Source organism: Populus trichocarpa, chromosome 10 (assembly GCF_000002775.5).
Source record: "Populus trichocarpa isolate Nisqually-1 chromosome 10, P.trichocarpa_v4.1, whole genome shotgun sequence".
Lineage (NCBI taxonomy): Eukaryota > Viridiplantae > Streptophyta > Magnoliopsida > Malpighiales > Salicaceae > Populus > Populus trichocarpa.
In genome coordinates, this window is record NC_037294.2 from 6,120,178 (window position 1) to 6,136,192 (window position 16,015).

Here is a 16,015-nt window from a genome sequence, read left to right on the forward strand (position 1 = left end):
TTATTCTTCTTATTATCATTTTTTTCAAAAAAAAATCCCTTCTTCAAGAACACCTAAAATTTTGTTTCATTTACCATAATTTCTTACTTTCTCTACTCACTTTAATAATCTTAACACAATTTCACAATCAATTATAATTTTCCCCAAAATTTATCATGAACCCTAATTCCTCATTTTACAAAGTTCAATCAATTTAAAACATTAATTCTTCAAGAATCTTATTTAAAAGTGTGAGGGCACCTTATCAAGCAATACCCAAAACTTTAACACTTTTGAATTGAAAAATTTGCCTTGCTTGAATTGGTTTTTCCTCTCCTTGTCGAATGGCTCTTTCTCTTTGAAAAACAAGTTTTGTTCTATTTTTTTTTCTCCTTCCAGCACACACTCACTTGCACTTATATATATATATATAATTAACTTTTTTAAAAATGCCATCCATGTCCCCAAATGTTCTCTTCCCGCACACACACTTTAGCACACATATTAGTTCATTAACTTTTTTTTAAAATGCCTTCTATATCCCTCAATAGTAACTTTTATGATTTTTAGGTAAAATTTTATGAATCCTGATACCTGTTTATACCAAATCTTGCCTGGGTTATATCGAATTTCACTAAGTTACTCGTTGGTACTTTCAGTTTCATGAAATTCACTTCTATAAAAATTTTATTCATATTTTCGTGTTTATTTATTTATTTATATTTATTTATTTATATATATTAACACTTGAACAAAACATTTTAATTCAGATTCTCGAATATATCATTGTTTTATAATTTAATTTATCGTTTTCCCTTATTTTTTGTAATCCTGACTTTTATTAATATCAATAATATTATCCGGGGTTTTACAAAAAGATAATAAAGGAGAGAGAAAGCGATCATTTGTGTACATTCCATTCACAAAAAAAACCAAATTTGGTGTCAATGTGTTCCTCATGACGAGAAAAGTGTCATTAAGGTGTTTTTGAGTTTTGAATTTACTGGAAAAAGTAGATTAGGATTGAGAAATAATTTTGTTTTTGGTTTTATGTTTTTGAAGTGATTTAAGGGTGTTTTGAGTTAAGAAATTAGTTTATTAAAAATCTAATGATGTTTATAAAGTATTTCTAGATGAAAATGAGTTTAAAATAATTTTTTAGGTTTAAAAAATCTCAACCTGATTTTATAGCCACCTCTTCAATGACCAGAATTTGAGCAAGCAAATGACGCGTTGCCTACCACAACAGGTGATGTGTTGCCTGCCATAACAGGCGATGCATCATCTGCTTCATTGTTTTTAAAATAAACTAGTGAACAACATATTACTCACTCTTAAAAGAAAAAAAGAAAGAAAGAAGAAAGAAGGCATGCAGTCCCATCTTTGTGTCCCAAATGCTTGTCTACTATCTATTTTTTATTTATTTTGTATTTAGATTGAAATGCACTAAAAAGGCTTAACACAATATTTAAATCACTATTCAATTTTTTCATGTTTCTTAAATAATATTATAGGTTTTAATGGCCATGTTGATAATTTTGTTTTCAATTATTATGTACCTTATATGCACAAATAAAAAAAATTACTCAAGAATATTCAATGAAAATAAAATATAATTTCTATAAATGTTTTATAGGATTGTTTTTCTTCAATCACAAGCAAAATATTGAGATATTATTTTAGTTTTTGTTATATAAAAACTTGCTTTTGACATCATTATAGTTTTTTTATTTAAAAATCTATGCTTACAATAAAAAAACATGCATTAAAACTATAAATATATGCATTACTAAGGTAATGAAGTTTAGATTAAAAAACTATTTTTTCTTGATAAATTTTTTAGTTGTTTTTCTTGGAAATGCCTATTTTTACAACCATTTAATTAAATAAAGGGTCAATCGCACCTTACACCATATAGTTTAGTCTTTTTTTTTTTCTCACTTTGCCTTCATTTTTTTAAAATATTACAATGTATATCATAGAGTTTATAATTTCATAACACTTTACATCCTCACTCTGACACGTAAAAAAAAAAGATTTTCATCATATTCCATTTAATGACCTAAGTTACTGGTTGGGTGAGTTAACTTGGATTGACCCGGGTTAATCCAAAAACATCGTTGTTATAATATTTTCTTTAAAGAAAAAAAATCAACGTTGCATTTAAAAAAAAGGTCAAAATGGGTTTTGGAAAAGTTGACCGAGTCACGAGTGTACCTGTTAAGTTAGCTAGATCATACTTGGTCAACTCCCACCTGGTTTATTTTAAAACCCGGTCTAGTCCATAGATAGGGTTGGCAGGTCACCAAGTGGACCCGACAAATTTAGCTGAGTTAAAGAACATTAACAAAAAAATTCCCCACGAGAGCACAACCATTGGCTAGTTAAAAAAATTGAAGCTAGAAGGGAAATTATTGTGCATTAAGACACAAAACACTATCCATTATAATAGTGTAACGATGAAATTACCCTTAAACCATAAAACCTTTGAACTATGCATTAGGGGCTAAATAGTCTTTTTTCCTTTTTACACAATAAAATCACTTAGTTACCTCTAAAAAAAAAAGAAATTAACTTACCTAGAAAAAAAAAAACCTTTCATTCATAGCCTTTTTAGTCTTTTCAATTTTTTAGCACAATAAAATGATTTAATTACTCTTAAATAAAAAATTTACTTGACTTTTTTTATTGGGGTTTTCTGTCCTTTATCATGGTTTTTTTTTTGTCAATATAATGGTGACTCAGGGACATTCTTGTATTTTAATAAACATTCTTAAAAAAAATTATTGGCACGTGCGTTGATGGGTGGCCCCCGCACTTATCAAGCGACGTATGCGAGGCTACCCGATGACCAAACCACTGCCTTCCACGCTGATGTTTGAATTGTCTCGACGTCTCTTCCATTATGCGACGATGCGTATGGCCAATGGGCCTTTAATTTGGCATCAATAACCTTTTCTTTTTTTCCTTTTTTTTCTCTCTCTTTATCCTCATCAATTTTCGCATCTTCCCCTTAAAAGTTTCAAAGCAACCATTCAATTTATTTTTTCTTTAGATTTGTCCATGTTCTTTTTATTATTATTCATCTTATTTGGAATAATTTATAAAGTTTGAATTCCTTTTCAATTTCATCTCCATTTATTTTTTTTATCTTTCAAATTTGGTCCTCATTCTTTTGATTGCTATTTGTTTTATTTGAGATAATGTTTTAAATTGATTTTGTTTTGCAATTTCTGTTGATCTTTAGGTCACATATTAATATTATATGTATTTTGATGATAACAATTAAATGAAAATAAACTAATGATATGCTTGGATGAGATTAAGTTTATACAAGTCTATATAAATATCACATCAAGAAGCATAAGGATTTGAATAAAGAAATCCATCAACAAGTCCAAGATGCAAATCAAGTAAAAACTTAGTTCTCAAGGATTCATTTTAATGCTTATTTTTTAATTTTTATATCTTACTCAGTAGCAAACTAAAATGAACTCACACACATCACATTGCATGCATAAATAAGGTCGATATACACATTTAATCGGTTCAAGTTTCACCAGGTTTGAAACTGCCAAAACTAGTTTTTAAGCTTAATCGATCAACCGTTGTTCATCTGTGATGAACACCCAAGAATTTTGTAGGAATCGATCAACTACTTTCGCCATCAGAGGCATTCCAATAACTATAAATGACTAGTTTCTTTTATGCAAAATAAAAGAGAGATTATGAACATACATGATATAAAAGCTATTTCAAAAGAAAAATCAACTAGAAATCATCAATCCTAATATACTCTAAGTTGTGTTTAATTAAATCTTTATATTTTAGCACAAGAGTATAAAATCTCACACTCATTACACTTACACACCTTTAATCATCCTACGTGCTATTGAGTGAGCTATAGAAATTAGAGTTTTCAATTGTACAATCTACTATTTGAGAGAGTGAATCTCGTTTTAAACAAATCATAATTGTAAACACTTGAGAGTTTGGATAAACTCTTAGCATTGATGAGGTATTGTCACCAAGGGAAAAATCTTGAAGAGGGAACATCTTCAAGTGGTGTAATTTCTTGGTGTGGATTCATCAAGGGCATTATATCTTTCACTTGGATTAATAAAAGTGCAAACCCCCAATTATAATTTTTCTAGGTAATTAAAATATGATAAATTTAACCGATAGTAAAATGGGTTAAATTAAATTAAAGAAACCTAAATCAAGATAAAAATAGTGAAATTAATGAAATGAAAAGTGAATATAGTGCTAAATTGTTAGAAAGAAAAATTTATGGGGACAAAATAAATACGTAAGACCAAGAGTGGTTAATGTTCATATAACAGAAGGTTAAGGGTTTATGTACAAATGATAAAATGACCCCTAGGGTTTAGAGGATTAATGTATATGTTTTATACAAGGGTTAAACAAGAAAATTTGAAATTTTTTTGCATCAAAATCATCTACTGACCAATTTAGCGCTATTAAGCATAATGCTCAATCCAACCGTCAGAGCGGCCTAACAATTTAGGAGGGCCTCCTTCACATATAGTTTCATATACAATTAAAATTTTAGAGCGATCAAAGTTTGGTAAGGTTGTCAAATAATGTCGACAATTAGACTGAAAAATAGCATGAAAATCATTAATGGCAGTTTCATAAATATGTTTGATCAGCTGGAAAATTCCAGCACCTCTCTTCTTCATTAAACCACGGCTGGACAGAAAAATAGGAGGAAAAAAAAGAGAGAGAAAAGAGAGTTTAGGAGAGATAGAGAGAAAAAGGCAAGGAGGAATCAAAAAATTATGTTAGGAAAAGTGTTTTTTAGCTAGAAATAAACAAGAAACAAGAGATAAAAGAAGGAACAAGGGAACTTAGGAGACAAAGAAAAGACATATTGATGACATAAATTCCGACAGCTATAACTCCACCTTCCATCGTTGGATTAGAACGATATTTGGATATATTGTTCTCCTCCATATCTTGTATATTTTCACCAGAGAGATCTTCTATATCAGTCCCTGTTTGAGAGATATCGTAGGAGGACAATTTCTGGGAAAATACACTTCTGGATAGTCTTAGTCGCCAACCATTTTCTCCATCGTCCATCATTGGATCGGGCTATAATTTGGATATGCTGTTCATCCTAATGCTATCTAGATTCTGAACGGTGGAGATCAGAACCAACCACTCCAAACAGAAGTTATGCTTCTTGCACAATAAGTCTACAAGTTTTAGGTCAGTTTGGTTAAACCTATATTTCTGGAAATTTCACCGTTGGGATGGAGTTGATATTTGGATATGTGATACTTATAATAATGAATTATAACTTGACTGTATGGATTGCTTGTAATATTATTCGTTTGTTATTTATGGTTGATTGAAACTGCTGTTAAAATTAGTTTTGTGTGAGTTGAAATAACCCCAAAATTAAAAGGAAATGTAGCAATAGAGAGACTTAATTTTTAGGAGACTTTGGGGCTGCTGTGACAACCCTAAAAGTCTATGTTTAGGGGGTGGCTAAATACCTCTCCAAAATTAAAAAAAGAAACAGGGGCTGGAGTGACAGCCTTAAGTGTAGAGTTGTTAGGGATAAAAAATGTCTCCAAGAAACTAAAGCAAGGTTGTTGTGACAACTCTACTAATGGGTGTTAAGGGGTTGATTTGGACAGCCCCAAGAAAAAACACTTATGGAAAATTAGAGTCTCATATAAATTGATTAAGGTGAGGTAAGTTTAGGTTAAGAAATTAGCTTGGAAAAGTCTGCACGGTTCGGGTTAATGGATGACTATGTGAATGTGAAATAATGATCTAATTTAAATATAAAAATCTTGCATGAAATCATATAATGATGCTTGCTAGTTGATAAGAAAACATTGAAAAGGGGAATGAATGATATTAAATCTTGGTCTTGTGTGGAGTAGGAGAGGCATCGACTACGGGACCTCAAGCTAGCAGAACGGGACCACTAAAAGGAACAGGTAGGTGTTTACCACTTCACTTCTTTATATTTTGAAGAGTTTAATACATTCTAAAATTTTATTTGTTTATGATGCATGTTGATTTACGATAGTAAAGGATGAGAAGTTTGATAGTGGAAACAAGATTAAACATGACGGTTGGTGTCATGAGTGTCGTCGGGGAAAACATTATATAAGGTTATTGTGCTTGTTATCCTAATTTCTAAGGATAACTTGGATTGATATAAAAAGCCTGCCACATGAGTGGGGCCAAGGAAAGTTAGCCGACCATATGAGGAGTAAAGAGAAAAAAAAGGACATTGTGGTTTTCCTTAATGAATTTATTATAATAGGTTGTTTTCTTTATGTGAATGTGTGTGTGAATTGAATGAAATTAGCATGAAAAGAATGAGGGAACTCTTGGTTCTTTAAGGCCATGCTTTCGGTCAATTATGCATCAAAGGGGGAGGACGTTTAATTTGATATATTTAGCTTGATGACGTGTGTTTAATTGCGTCAAAATAAGGAAAAAATGCATGTTGAAATGTCATGGATTGTGTTTAGAAGAATATTGTTCGGAAAGTTTGTAAAATCGATAAGAATGTTCTATTTTGACGTTAAAAGGGAAGATTGAAATAAATTGGATAAATTGGCTCTTAAAAAGATCTTTTTGACACTCTTATATGGTATGTGTTATGGGTAGGGGTTGAGATAAAAGAGAAAAGGTTGAATTGTGGATGTTGTGTGTAAATGGAAAGGCTGATGAATCTGGACAGATTCATCTCCTGACTTTTGGAGAGAATTCGAGTAGGAGGATGAGGGAATTAGGATCAGGTTCCTTCATAGTATAATTGTAGTTTTGGATGTTGACTAAATAAGGAAACTGGTCTAACTCAATTTGGAGCTATAAAACTCCAGTTATGGGTCACCAGCCAAGACTGGGTCATGACACACCCTATAGGGCAGTAAGTCTGATTTGTTGATGAATAATTTTGAGTGTTATGGGGGAAAAACTATGTTCTCCTCCCTTCATAGGACTTGTAGCTCAGTGTCTTAGCTTTCTAACGAGACCAACCTTGCTTGAAACAGAGTCCTAGAACTCCAGATATAGTAAAAAATCTGAGTAGAGGTCAGAATACGACTCTGCCGGCAGATTTGGAAAGTCCCTAAAATGACTATTTAGATGCGTTAAAGGGTGAAAATTTGGGTCCTTTCCCTTTGGGGAACATGTGATATTATATCTTAACTTCCAAAAGAAACGAGTCATGTTTGAAATGGAAATTTGTAATGATAACTATGGTCGGACAAAGAATGACAATATTAATGGGTGAAATTTGCATGGACTAGCCATGTATTGACTAACATACATTTAGTGTATGTTAGGGTTCCGAGTAAGGGGATCGCTATGCATCGATGCCTACGAGGTGATGATGATACTAGTGAAATTGGTATTGACAATGAGTTAGACAAAAATAATTGTTGCTGATCTTATGGAATCTTGAATGGAAGTTGAAAATGGAAGATGAAATGGTTTTAGTAGTTGAATGAGAAAGAGTTCCAATAGAAACAAATATGGAGAAGTGAATAGAATATGAATACATGTTTGCCCTTTTACATTGTTGGATATTTGTGTTACTATACTTATTGTGATATTCATGTTTCAATAATATGTATTTTGTTTCAGGACCATCGCATGCATGACAGAAGTAGATCCTAACTTTTTATTATCTAGTTCTAGAGAGTATATCCTTGTATTTTGAAATATTAAAACATTTATATAACTTAATTTGTATAATTGATGTTTAAACTTGAATAAATGAATTTAACTCTGAAATTCATATAATCATGTTCCATGTATGCGTGTTTATCTCATTTATTCCTCTCTGATGATATTTGTTGTTCAATGTATGTTATAAATATTATAGTTGTGATGATGATGATGATTGTGGGATTGAGACCAGGACGATTGGATCGTGATTGAGTTATGAGATGTGAGATATTAGAAGTGTAAACATGGTATATGTCGATAACTTTAGACCTCTCGGTATAGGGGAGACTCTGCTGAAATTTTGGTGGAAATTTTGGTAGAATTTTATATGAGAACTGTATATAAAAAAAATTAATTACCCATATTTTTACGTGCCAAATCACAAAAAAATAACTATAAATGCATATAAAAGTATGGGGCGTTACAAAAAGAGTACAATACTCAAGTACGATTGGTACTTAAGGTGTGGATGTATGCTTGTTGAACCATGTTAAAAACTGATTATGCAATCTCTCTTCCCTTATCTCTTCACTTTAAGCACTTTATTATATTGTTGGTTATTGTATTATTGTACTTAGTGTGTTTTTTGCATTATTTGACATAATTAATGGAACACCTAATTCACCTCCTTGGTGTTATTGTTGCCTTAATCCTAGAATAATAATTGGTATCAGAGCTTAGTTCCCACATATATAGGTTTTCTTAAACTTGAGTAGAATGACAACCGTTAACTATAATGTTCAAAATGAAGGAACATCTACCTCTAAGCCACCCTTCTTTGATGAAAATTGTTATATCTATTGGAAAGTTAGGATGGTTATATATATTCAATATATTGATTATGATTTATGACTATTTATTAAAAATGGACCTCACAAGCCTACTAAGATTGAAAATGATATAATGATTCATATACCTAGAACTGAGTATACCGACAATGATAAGAAGTTGTTTTCTATGGATGCTAAAGCTATGAACACTTTGTATTGTGCCTTGAGTATAAGTGAATTTAATAGAATGTCATCGTAAAAATTCTAGGGATATATGACATGCTTTAGAAGTAGCTCATGAAGGTACTAATCAAGGGAATACAAAGTTCTTAAACTTTAAGAAGGATAGAAATATGAAAGAATCTAGTAAAGAGGTATTTAGATGCTACAAATGTAACAAGACAGGACACATTAAGGTCGAATGCCCTCTTTTTCAAAACAAGAAAGAAGAACCACTATCATAAACGATCAATGAAAGCAACATAGAGTGATGACTCAGACTCTAGCTCATGTGATGATGAAGAACATGTTGCAAACATGTGTTTTATGGCAATTGAAAGCAGTAATGAGGAATCAAGGGAATATGGGGAATGGTTCTTGGAGCTCAAGACACATGACTAGAGATGATTCATTGTTTTCAAGTATAAGCAAGATCAATGGTGAAAAAGTCATATTTGGAGACAACTCAAAAAGAAAGATCATTAGAGTTGGCAATATTGGAAGTAAGTCTTCTCCCTCTATAGAAAAATTGTTTCTTGTGAATAATCTAAAACATAATTTGCTAAGTATTAGTCAATTGTATGATAAAGGCTACAAGATCAAGTTTGATCATACATGTTGCTTAATCCTTGAAAATGATAAAGTTTTACTTGTTGGTAATAGAAAATGAAATGTTTATAAGATTAAAATTGATGAATTCATGAGGATAGAAAGTTGTCTTGTTGCTAGCATTAATGATAGTTTTTTTTGCATAAGAGATTAGATCATATAAGCATGGACATTCTTTCTAAACTTGTAAAAAATGAGTTTGTTAAAGGATTCCCTCATAATGCATTAAAAAAGAAGAAGTTACGTGATGCTTGTTGTTGTGACATGTACAATGTCGAATAATGGACCTGCCTCTTGAGAAATGGTAAAAAACGGTTTTGGATTTAATCATAAAATTATAATTATAAGTTCAAAAGTCACCACCTAGTGTTATGGTCACTAGGAAACCTAATGCTCTGTAAGAATCCAGGTAAGGGACTTGTTGTGCAAGGGAAATATGCATCACCTTCAATGCACCCCACCTAAGGTAAGTTTCATTGTTGTTTGATTGATATTCTAAGTTGTGTTTCTTTCCGTTGATCTTATCTAAGGTACAAGGCAGATCTCCCTTCGTGAGGAAGTCTTTACCTTATTGGGTTAAATCTTAATCGTTCTAAGGTCGAAACTTATTTTTTTTTAATATAGCTAAGACCTAGCATTCTGAATGATAAACTAATTATAATGAGATTTTTTGTATTTTGGCCAAACCCTAATAGATAATCATACACCGGTTATGATATCCATTTTTGCATTTTTTTTTTAAACATGATAAAAGATGATTTTATCTTCCTTTTTTTTATAGAAAATATGCATGAAAAACCTTTAAGACTTGGTCGTATACATGAAAACCAAACACATTTTTTTTATGTGAAAGTTTATTTTTTAATTCATGGATTTTTATGGATTTTTTTTTAAGTTTTAGAGAAAACCAAGTATTTTAATATCGGATTTGTATCTTACAGTGTAAGTCTACAACTTAATATTATGCAAAATAGTTGGAAAAACATGCGAGGGACCGACAAGTATTTTTAAAATGCCTTTTGGAAAATTTGAATTTTTAATTTTTTTTAATATTATTATATTATTTATTTATTAAATGGGCTGTACCTGGCTCAACCATCTAGGCCAGACTTGGTCAAGTCAGGTTAAGCTGATTGACGACTCAACAAACATTTCTCCTTCTTTTTTATATTAGGCTGGACTCGACCCAGCCATTTGAGCTGAATTGGGTCTAGCCTAAGGCCCACATGGTCGCTGACCCAACTTAGCGATCATGTTAATTAAATTTGTCGTTGAATGTAAAATGTATTCTGCATATAACGACTACAGATGAGGATGAGGGGAATAAGACGATTACCTAATGTTGTTACCCATTTTTGGTTTCCCCACAAAAAATACAAAAAAATACATATCAAAAAATATATTCGAAAAGAAAAAAATAGGAGTGAGAAAAGGATGCTGGAACTCCCATAAAATGGCTAGGAATTGGTTGAGGAGGTTCAGAAATACAAGTATTGAAATTTGACATTATAAGAGCCCTGTTGACAAAGAAAATTCAAGTTGAGAAAAAAAAAAGTCTAAAATCAGATATTTATGGACTCAATTAAATTTTATCTAAGGTTTAATTGAATTTATGGAGGGTTTGATTGCAAGAAAAATAGATTTTTAAGTCAATTTAGGCTTTTATTGGATGAAATTAAAGTTTTGAGATCCAATTATAATTTTAAAGAGTTGATTTGGCCAAATCAGGGGCTTAATTGCATAGTTATTGAAGTTTGATGGCCAATTACGGACTTAATTGAAACAATCCGAAACCAAGGACCAAACCGGAAAAGACGCTAAAATCAAAGGATCCAATTACAACTTTTCCGGGGGGCTTGATTACAAAATAGTAAAAACATCCAAGGACCAAATCAGAAATACCATTTTGAAATTGAAACGGCGCCGTTGCAATAAGAATTACTGCACACTGCTCATTGTCTTCAAGCAACGGTTTCTACGGTAAAAAACAGGAGCGGTGGAGCTGCAATCAAGGGCATGTATCGCGGCTGATTTCCTCACCACCATAATGCACGCCAACCGTTACCATATGCCTGCCATAACGCATGCATCCTCTGGCTATAAAAGCCAGAGGAGGGACCAAGCAGAAAGAAAAAAAGGAACGACAGAAAGAAAAAAAAAAGAGAACAAAAGGAGGGGGAAGCAGAACAGAGGGGAGACGAGACAGGGAGGAGAAGAAGATAGACAGAGAAGAAGATAGACACTGTAATATCTCTCTGGTATCTTTCTCTCCGTCGCTGGAAACGCACTAGCACCGTGAGCTACCAGCAGCACCGCCATAGCCAAAGAAGGGAAACACGCAAAGAAGAGGAAGAAGAACTGTCACCTCCACGAAGCCGCTGCAGAGAGACAAGAACACTGTTTACAGGGAGAACGAAAAAACAGGGGAAGAAGATAGCACACCGAAGCAGAGGAAAGAAGAAGGAGGACCAACGTCTGCCACCACAGCCGGTTGCCGCGACGCCAACACCACCGTGAGCCACCAGCACCGTGAACTACAACGCCTCCATTCCTGGTAATCCTATTCCTTTTGTTTTAATTTCTGCGCTTGAAACATTGAAACAGGGCTCGTTTTTGCTGTCTGCAAAAACGAGCATGAACAGTGCGAAGGTAATATAATTACCTTCGCACTGTTCCATGCACGCGTAAAATTTTACGCGTGCATGTTTTGTTTGGGTCACTAGCTTGGGCCAGTGACCATGCACGGGTGGCTAGGTCCAGCCCAGCCACATGGGCCAGGTTGGGCTCAGCCCGAAAACAAAAAATTTTCTTTAAACAAAATTCTTTTCAAAAATCTTTGATTTTCCGCAAATATTTTACTGCATTTTGATCAATATCGGTTTGTATTTTTATACTGTAAAGATACAAATTCGATATTAAATACCTGGTTTTTCGTAAATAATAATAATAAAAAAATAAAAATAAATGTTTTTTTTTGTTTTCATGCATACGGCCAAGTCTCTTTAAAAATAAAAAAAAATAAAAAATCATATTGTATCTTAAAAAAAAAAACGGGGTTTTAGCATGCATTTTGGCTTTAATAACCAGTTTATTAAAATCACGAGAACTGGCCAATATTTCAAAAATTCCAAAAAAATTATTTTGTTTTTTTTCTTTTAATATCTGGGGTTACGACCTTATACGTAAGACGTATTCCGTATATTAAATTTTTTTATTGACGTTAGAATGGTTAGGTTTTACCCAATAAGACAAGGACCTCCTTACCGAGGAGAACTTTTCTTAAACTATAGACGGACCAACAACTAGAAAACACGACAAGACCTTAGATTTTATCAAACAATAAAACAATGCAGCTTACCTTAGGTAGGGCGTATTTAGGGTGCTAATACCTTCCCTTTACGCAACCAGTCTTCGTACCCGATCTCTGAGACCAGTTAGGGTTCCTAGTGACCAAAATACTAGGTGGCGACTCCCATTCCAATTTTCACTAATAAAAGACAAGAATTCCTTGTCTCCCCACATTTGCCACATTATACATTTTCGAGGGTGGATGTTTTCGCCGCACACGTGCGACAGAATGACGACTCCACTGGGGACCTTGTGGACTAAGCTTTGTTTTTGTCTAATAATTGTGTTTTGTTTGGTTTGCGTGTTTTCTGTTAATAAGCTTATTTTATTTATTTATTTTTCCACACTTTAATTTCTATACATATATGATCATGCATTGTATAGAAATGCCTCATGCATCACATGCTTTAATTCTTTGGAAAGCACACACAAGCTTCTAAGTTAGGTGGGGAATTAGCGATCTGCCCTATGACTATTGGTCAGGGTTCAGATGCATGAAACACCCAACTCATATCTGAGTGCCTGCTTGGTAATGGTGGGCATACGTGCCTTAATTGTTCCTTGCAACGCCCCCACACTATCTTTACGAAGATCGTCACTGGGCAGATATGAGACCCTTTTGAGACTAGATAGTCAACCTACCCTTTGTCTCACTTAATGAATAGAACTTGTCCTTAGGTTGTGTGTGTTACCTTTTGTTTTGCATCAAAGTAAACCCTTCCTAAAACATCTTGAACTCAAGACTTGTGGTTGACACAATGACCATTACTCAGGAAATTTTTGGTTGTAGAGCAAGAATCAAAATTCTTGTATCATCATGCAAAGGTACGACCATGTGTCAACCCTAGAAGGGCGAACTCATCATATAGGAACATACTCATACATTTATCATACATGTTACCAGGTTGAAACATAGGTCCCTCACCCAAGATTTGCTACACCTGAAAGATGGAAAATGAAGAAAGAGCTCAATTGGAGGCCCATTATCAAAATGAAATTGAGAGCATCAAAGGTGAAGTAGCTAGACTTACAGATCTGCTTGAACAAGTGCTGAGCTCAAAAAATGGAAACGGGATTTTTGCACAAACTCCTGTGAAAACACAATCAATCCACGTCCTAGGGACATCTCAAAACTTGGGGGCAGATTCAACTGTAGAACAACATTTTGTGCCTATCACCCTTATCTCGTCAAGTCAAGCTCCCATCACCATGGATTTAACAGCAGATGGACTGCCTGGAAATAGATCCACTGATTTTATGAACTACGACAGGTTGTCTGCTTTGGAAGAAAGATTAAGAGCAGTTGAGGGTAATGATTGGTTTGATCCCATGCGAGCAGCTGAAGTGTGTTTGGTACCAAACATTATAGTACCAAAGAACTTTAGGATACCAGAGTTCATCAAATACACTGGATTGGAATGTCCAAACACTCACCTTCGATCTTACTGCAATAAAATGGCCGAGGTGATTTATGATGATAAACTGTTGATCTATTTTTTCCAAGATAGTCTGACGGGATCTGCCCTAAGCTGGTATATGAGGTTGGACAATGCTAAAGTTAAGAAATGAAAAGATTTGGTGGAGGCTTTTCTTAAGTAGTACAAGTTCAATCTTGAAATTGCTCCTGATAGAACCATCCTAATGTCTATGGAGAAGGAAAACCAAGAGTCTGTGAGGGCATACGGGCAAAGATGGTGAGATAAGGCAACATATGTTCAACCTCCACTGATAGATACAGAAATGATGATGTTGTTTGCCAACACCTTTTAATCCCCTTATTATGCGCATTTAATAGGAAGCTCGGTGCAATATTTTTATGAAGTTGTGAGGATTGCTGAAAGAATTGAACAAGCTATAAAGAGGGGAAAGATTGAAGGTTCTGTCATGGATTCCAGAACAATGATGAGAGATGACTCTGGAGGTGGATGGGCAAGAGGCAAGTTGAGTTTGTGAAAGGTGATGTCATTACTATATTGTCCCCCGAACATATTCAAAATGACAAGTAATCGAAATTTTTTGCTAGAAAAGCTGGTCCAAGAATGATGATGAATTGTCAATTATATTGTTATGGAATTTTGCCATTTTGCATTTTGTTTTGGGATCACATCTCATTCTTTAAACGAAACGTGTCTTTTCTTTGTCTTTTTGTTGTTTTGAAGTCAGGAGATGTTTAGCATTTCATTTTTGACAAAATATTTTGATCGAACTCCAACATGCAATTAAGGCTAATCAATCCTGAAAGATTAAAAGTATTTTGATGGCAGAAATGACTCGATACTTGTTAAAATGATATGGGGTGCCCAAACAAATTTTGAGCTCACACATGAAACTGAATCACTCACTATGTAGCTAAGTTTTAGCAGTATGCATAATGACGTGTAATGGATTCAGTAGTTATGGACTCACGAATCAAGGTTCTTACAAGTCCAAATCATTACACTGGACGAGGTCAAAATTTATCGGTTCACACCAACCTTGCTTGAAATGAGAAAAGGCCATCTTTATTTTATCCTTTCACAGTACTGGAAATATATCATTTGCAATTTCATTTTGAGCCTGATAGAATATTCTTTTCAAAAGAAACCCTGACGAGGATCACACCCCACACTGGGGGCAAATAAGAGAAGACAAAAGTGAAAGGGAAGGCTTAGAACAAAAGTCCAACATTTGAGAGAGAGCTAAAAGAAAGAAGACCTAGACTGGGGGCATGTTAAAAAAAAAAAAACCTGTGAGAAAGGCTATGTGAAAGCCATGAAAAAAAGAAAAAAGAAAATTGCCTACAGTTAAAGGCAAGTCAAAGATAAAATGCCTATTAAGTTTAGGAAAGACAAAAGAAGTTTCACAACAAATGTCAAAAGTCGATACCAAAAATAAAAAATAAAAAAAATCTGGGTTACAAACATGACTTTTAGCATTCATGATAAAGCTCCTGATGTTATCAGATGATTGAGATTGGTTATTCATCAAAAGAAAAGGTTGGATTTGCATTATGACATATGTTAAGAGAATTCTGATACTTAAGGTTAATAAGATTATATGTCGCTTTCTTTACAAAGACAATAAGATAAAGAGAAATAATGAATAATTGATGTTGATCCTAGGTTTTTGAAACCCTCAAACACCTTTTGAGCCTGATAAATTCCTTTCTTTCATAGCCATAAACCATAGCCTACATTACGTGCTTTTAAAAGCCCTTTTCGATCAAGTAAGAAATTTGAACCGATAAATGACGCTCTCAAAGCTTGAAGAGTTTTTCTATAAGGGTCGTGGCTTCATGGATTAAGCTACTTGTTATTATGCATGCTGATAAAATTTCTTGATAAGCTTGAGGTCTGACTTTAGCATCTTGCTTTTGAAATTCACAA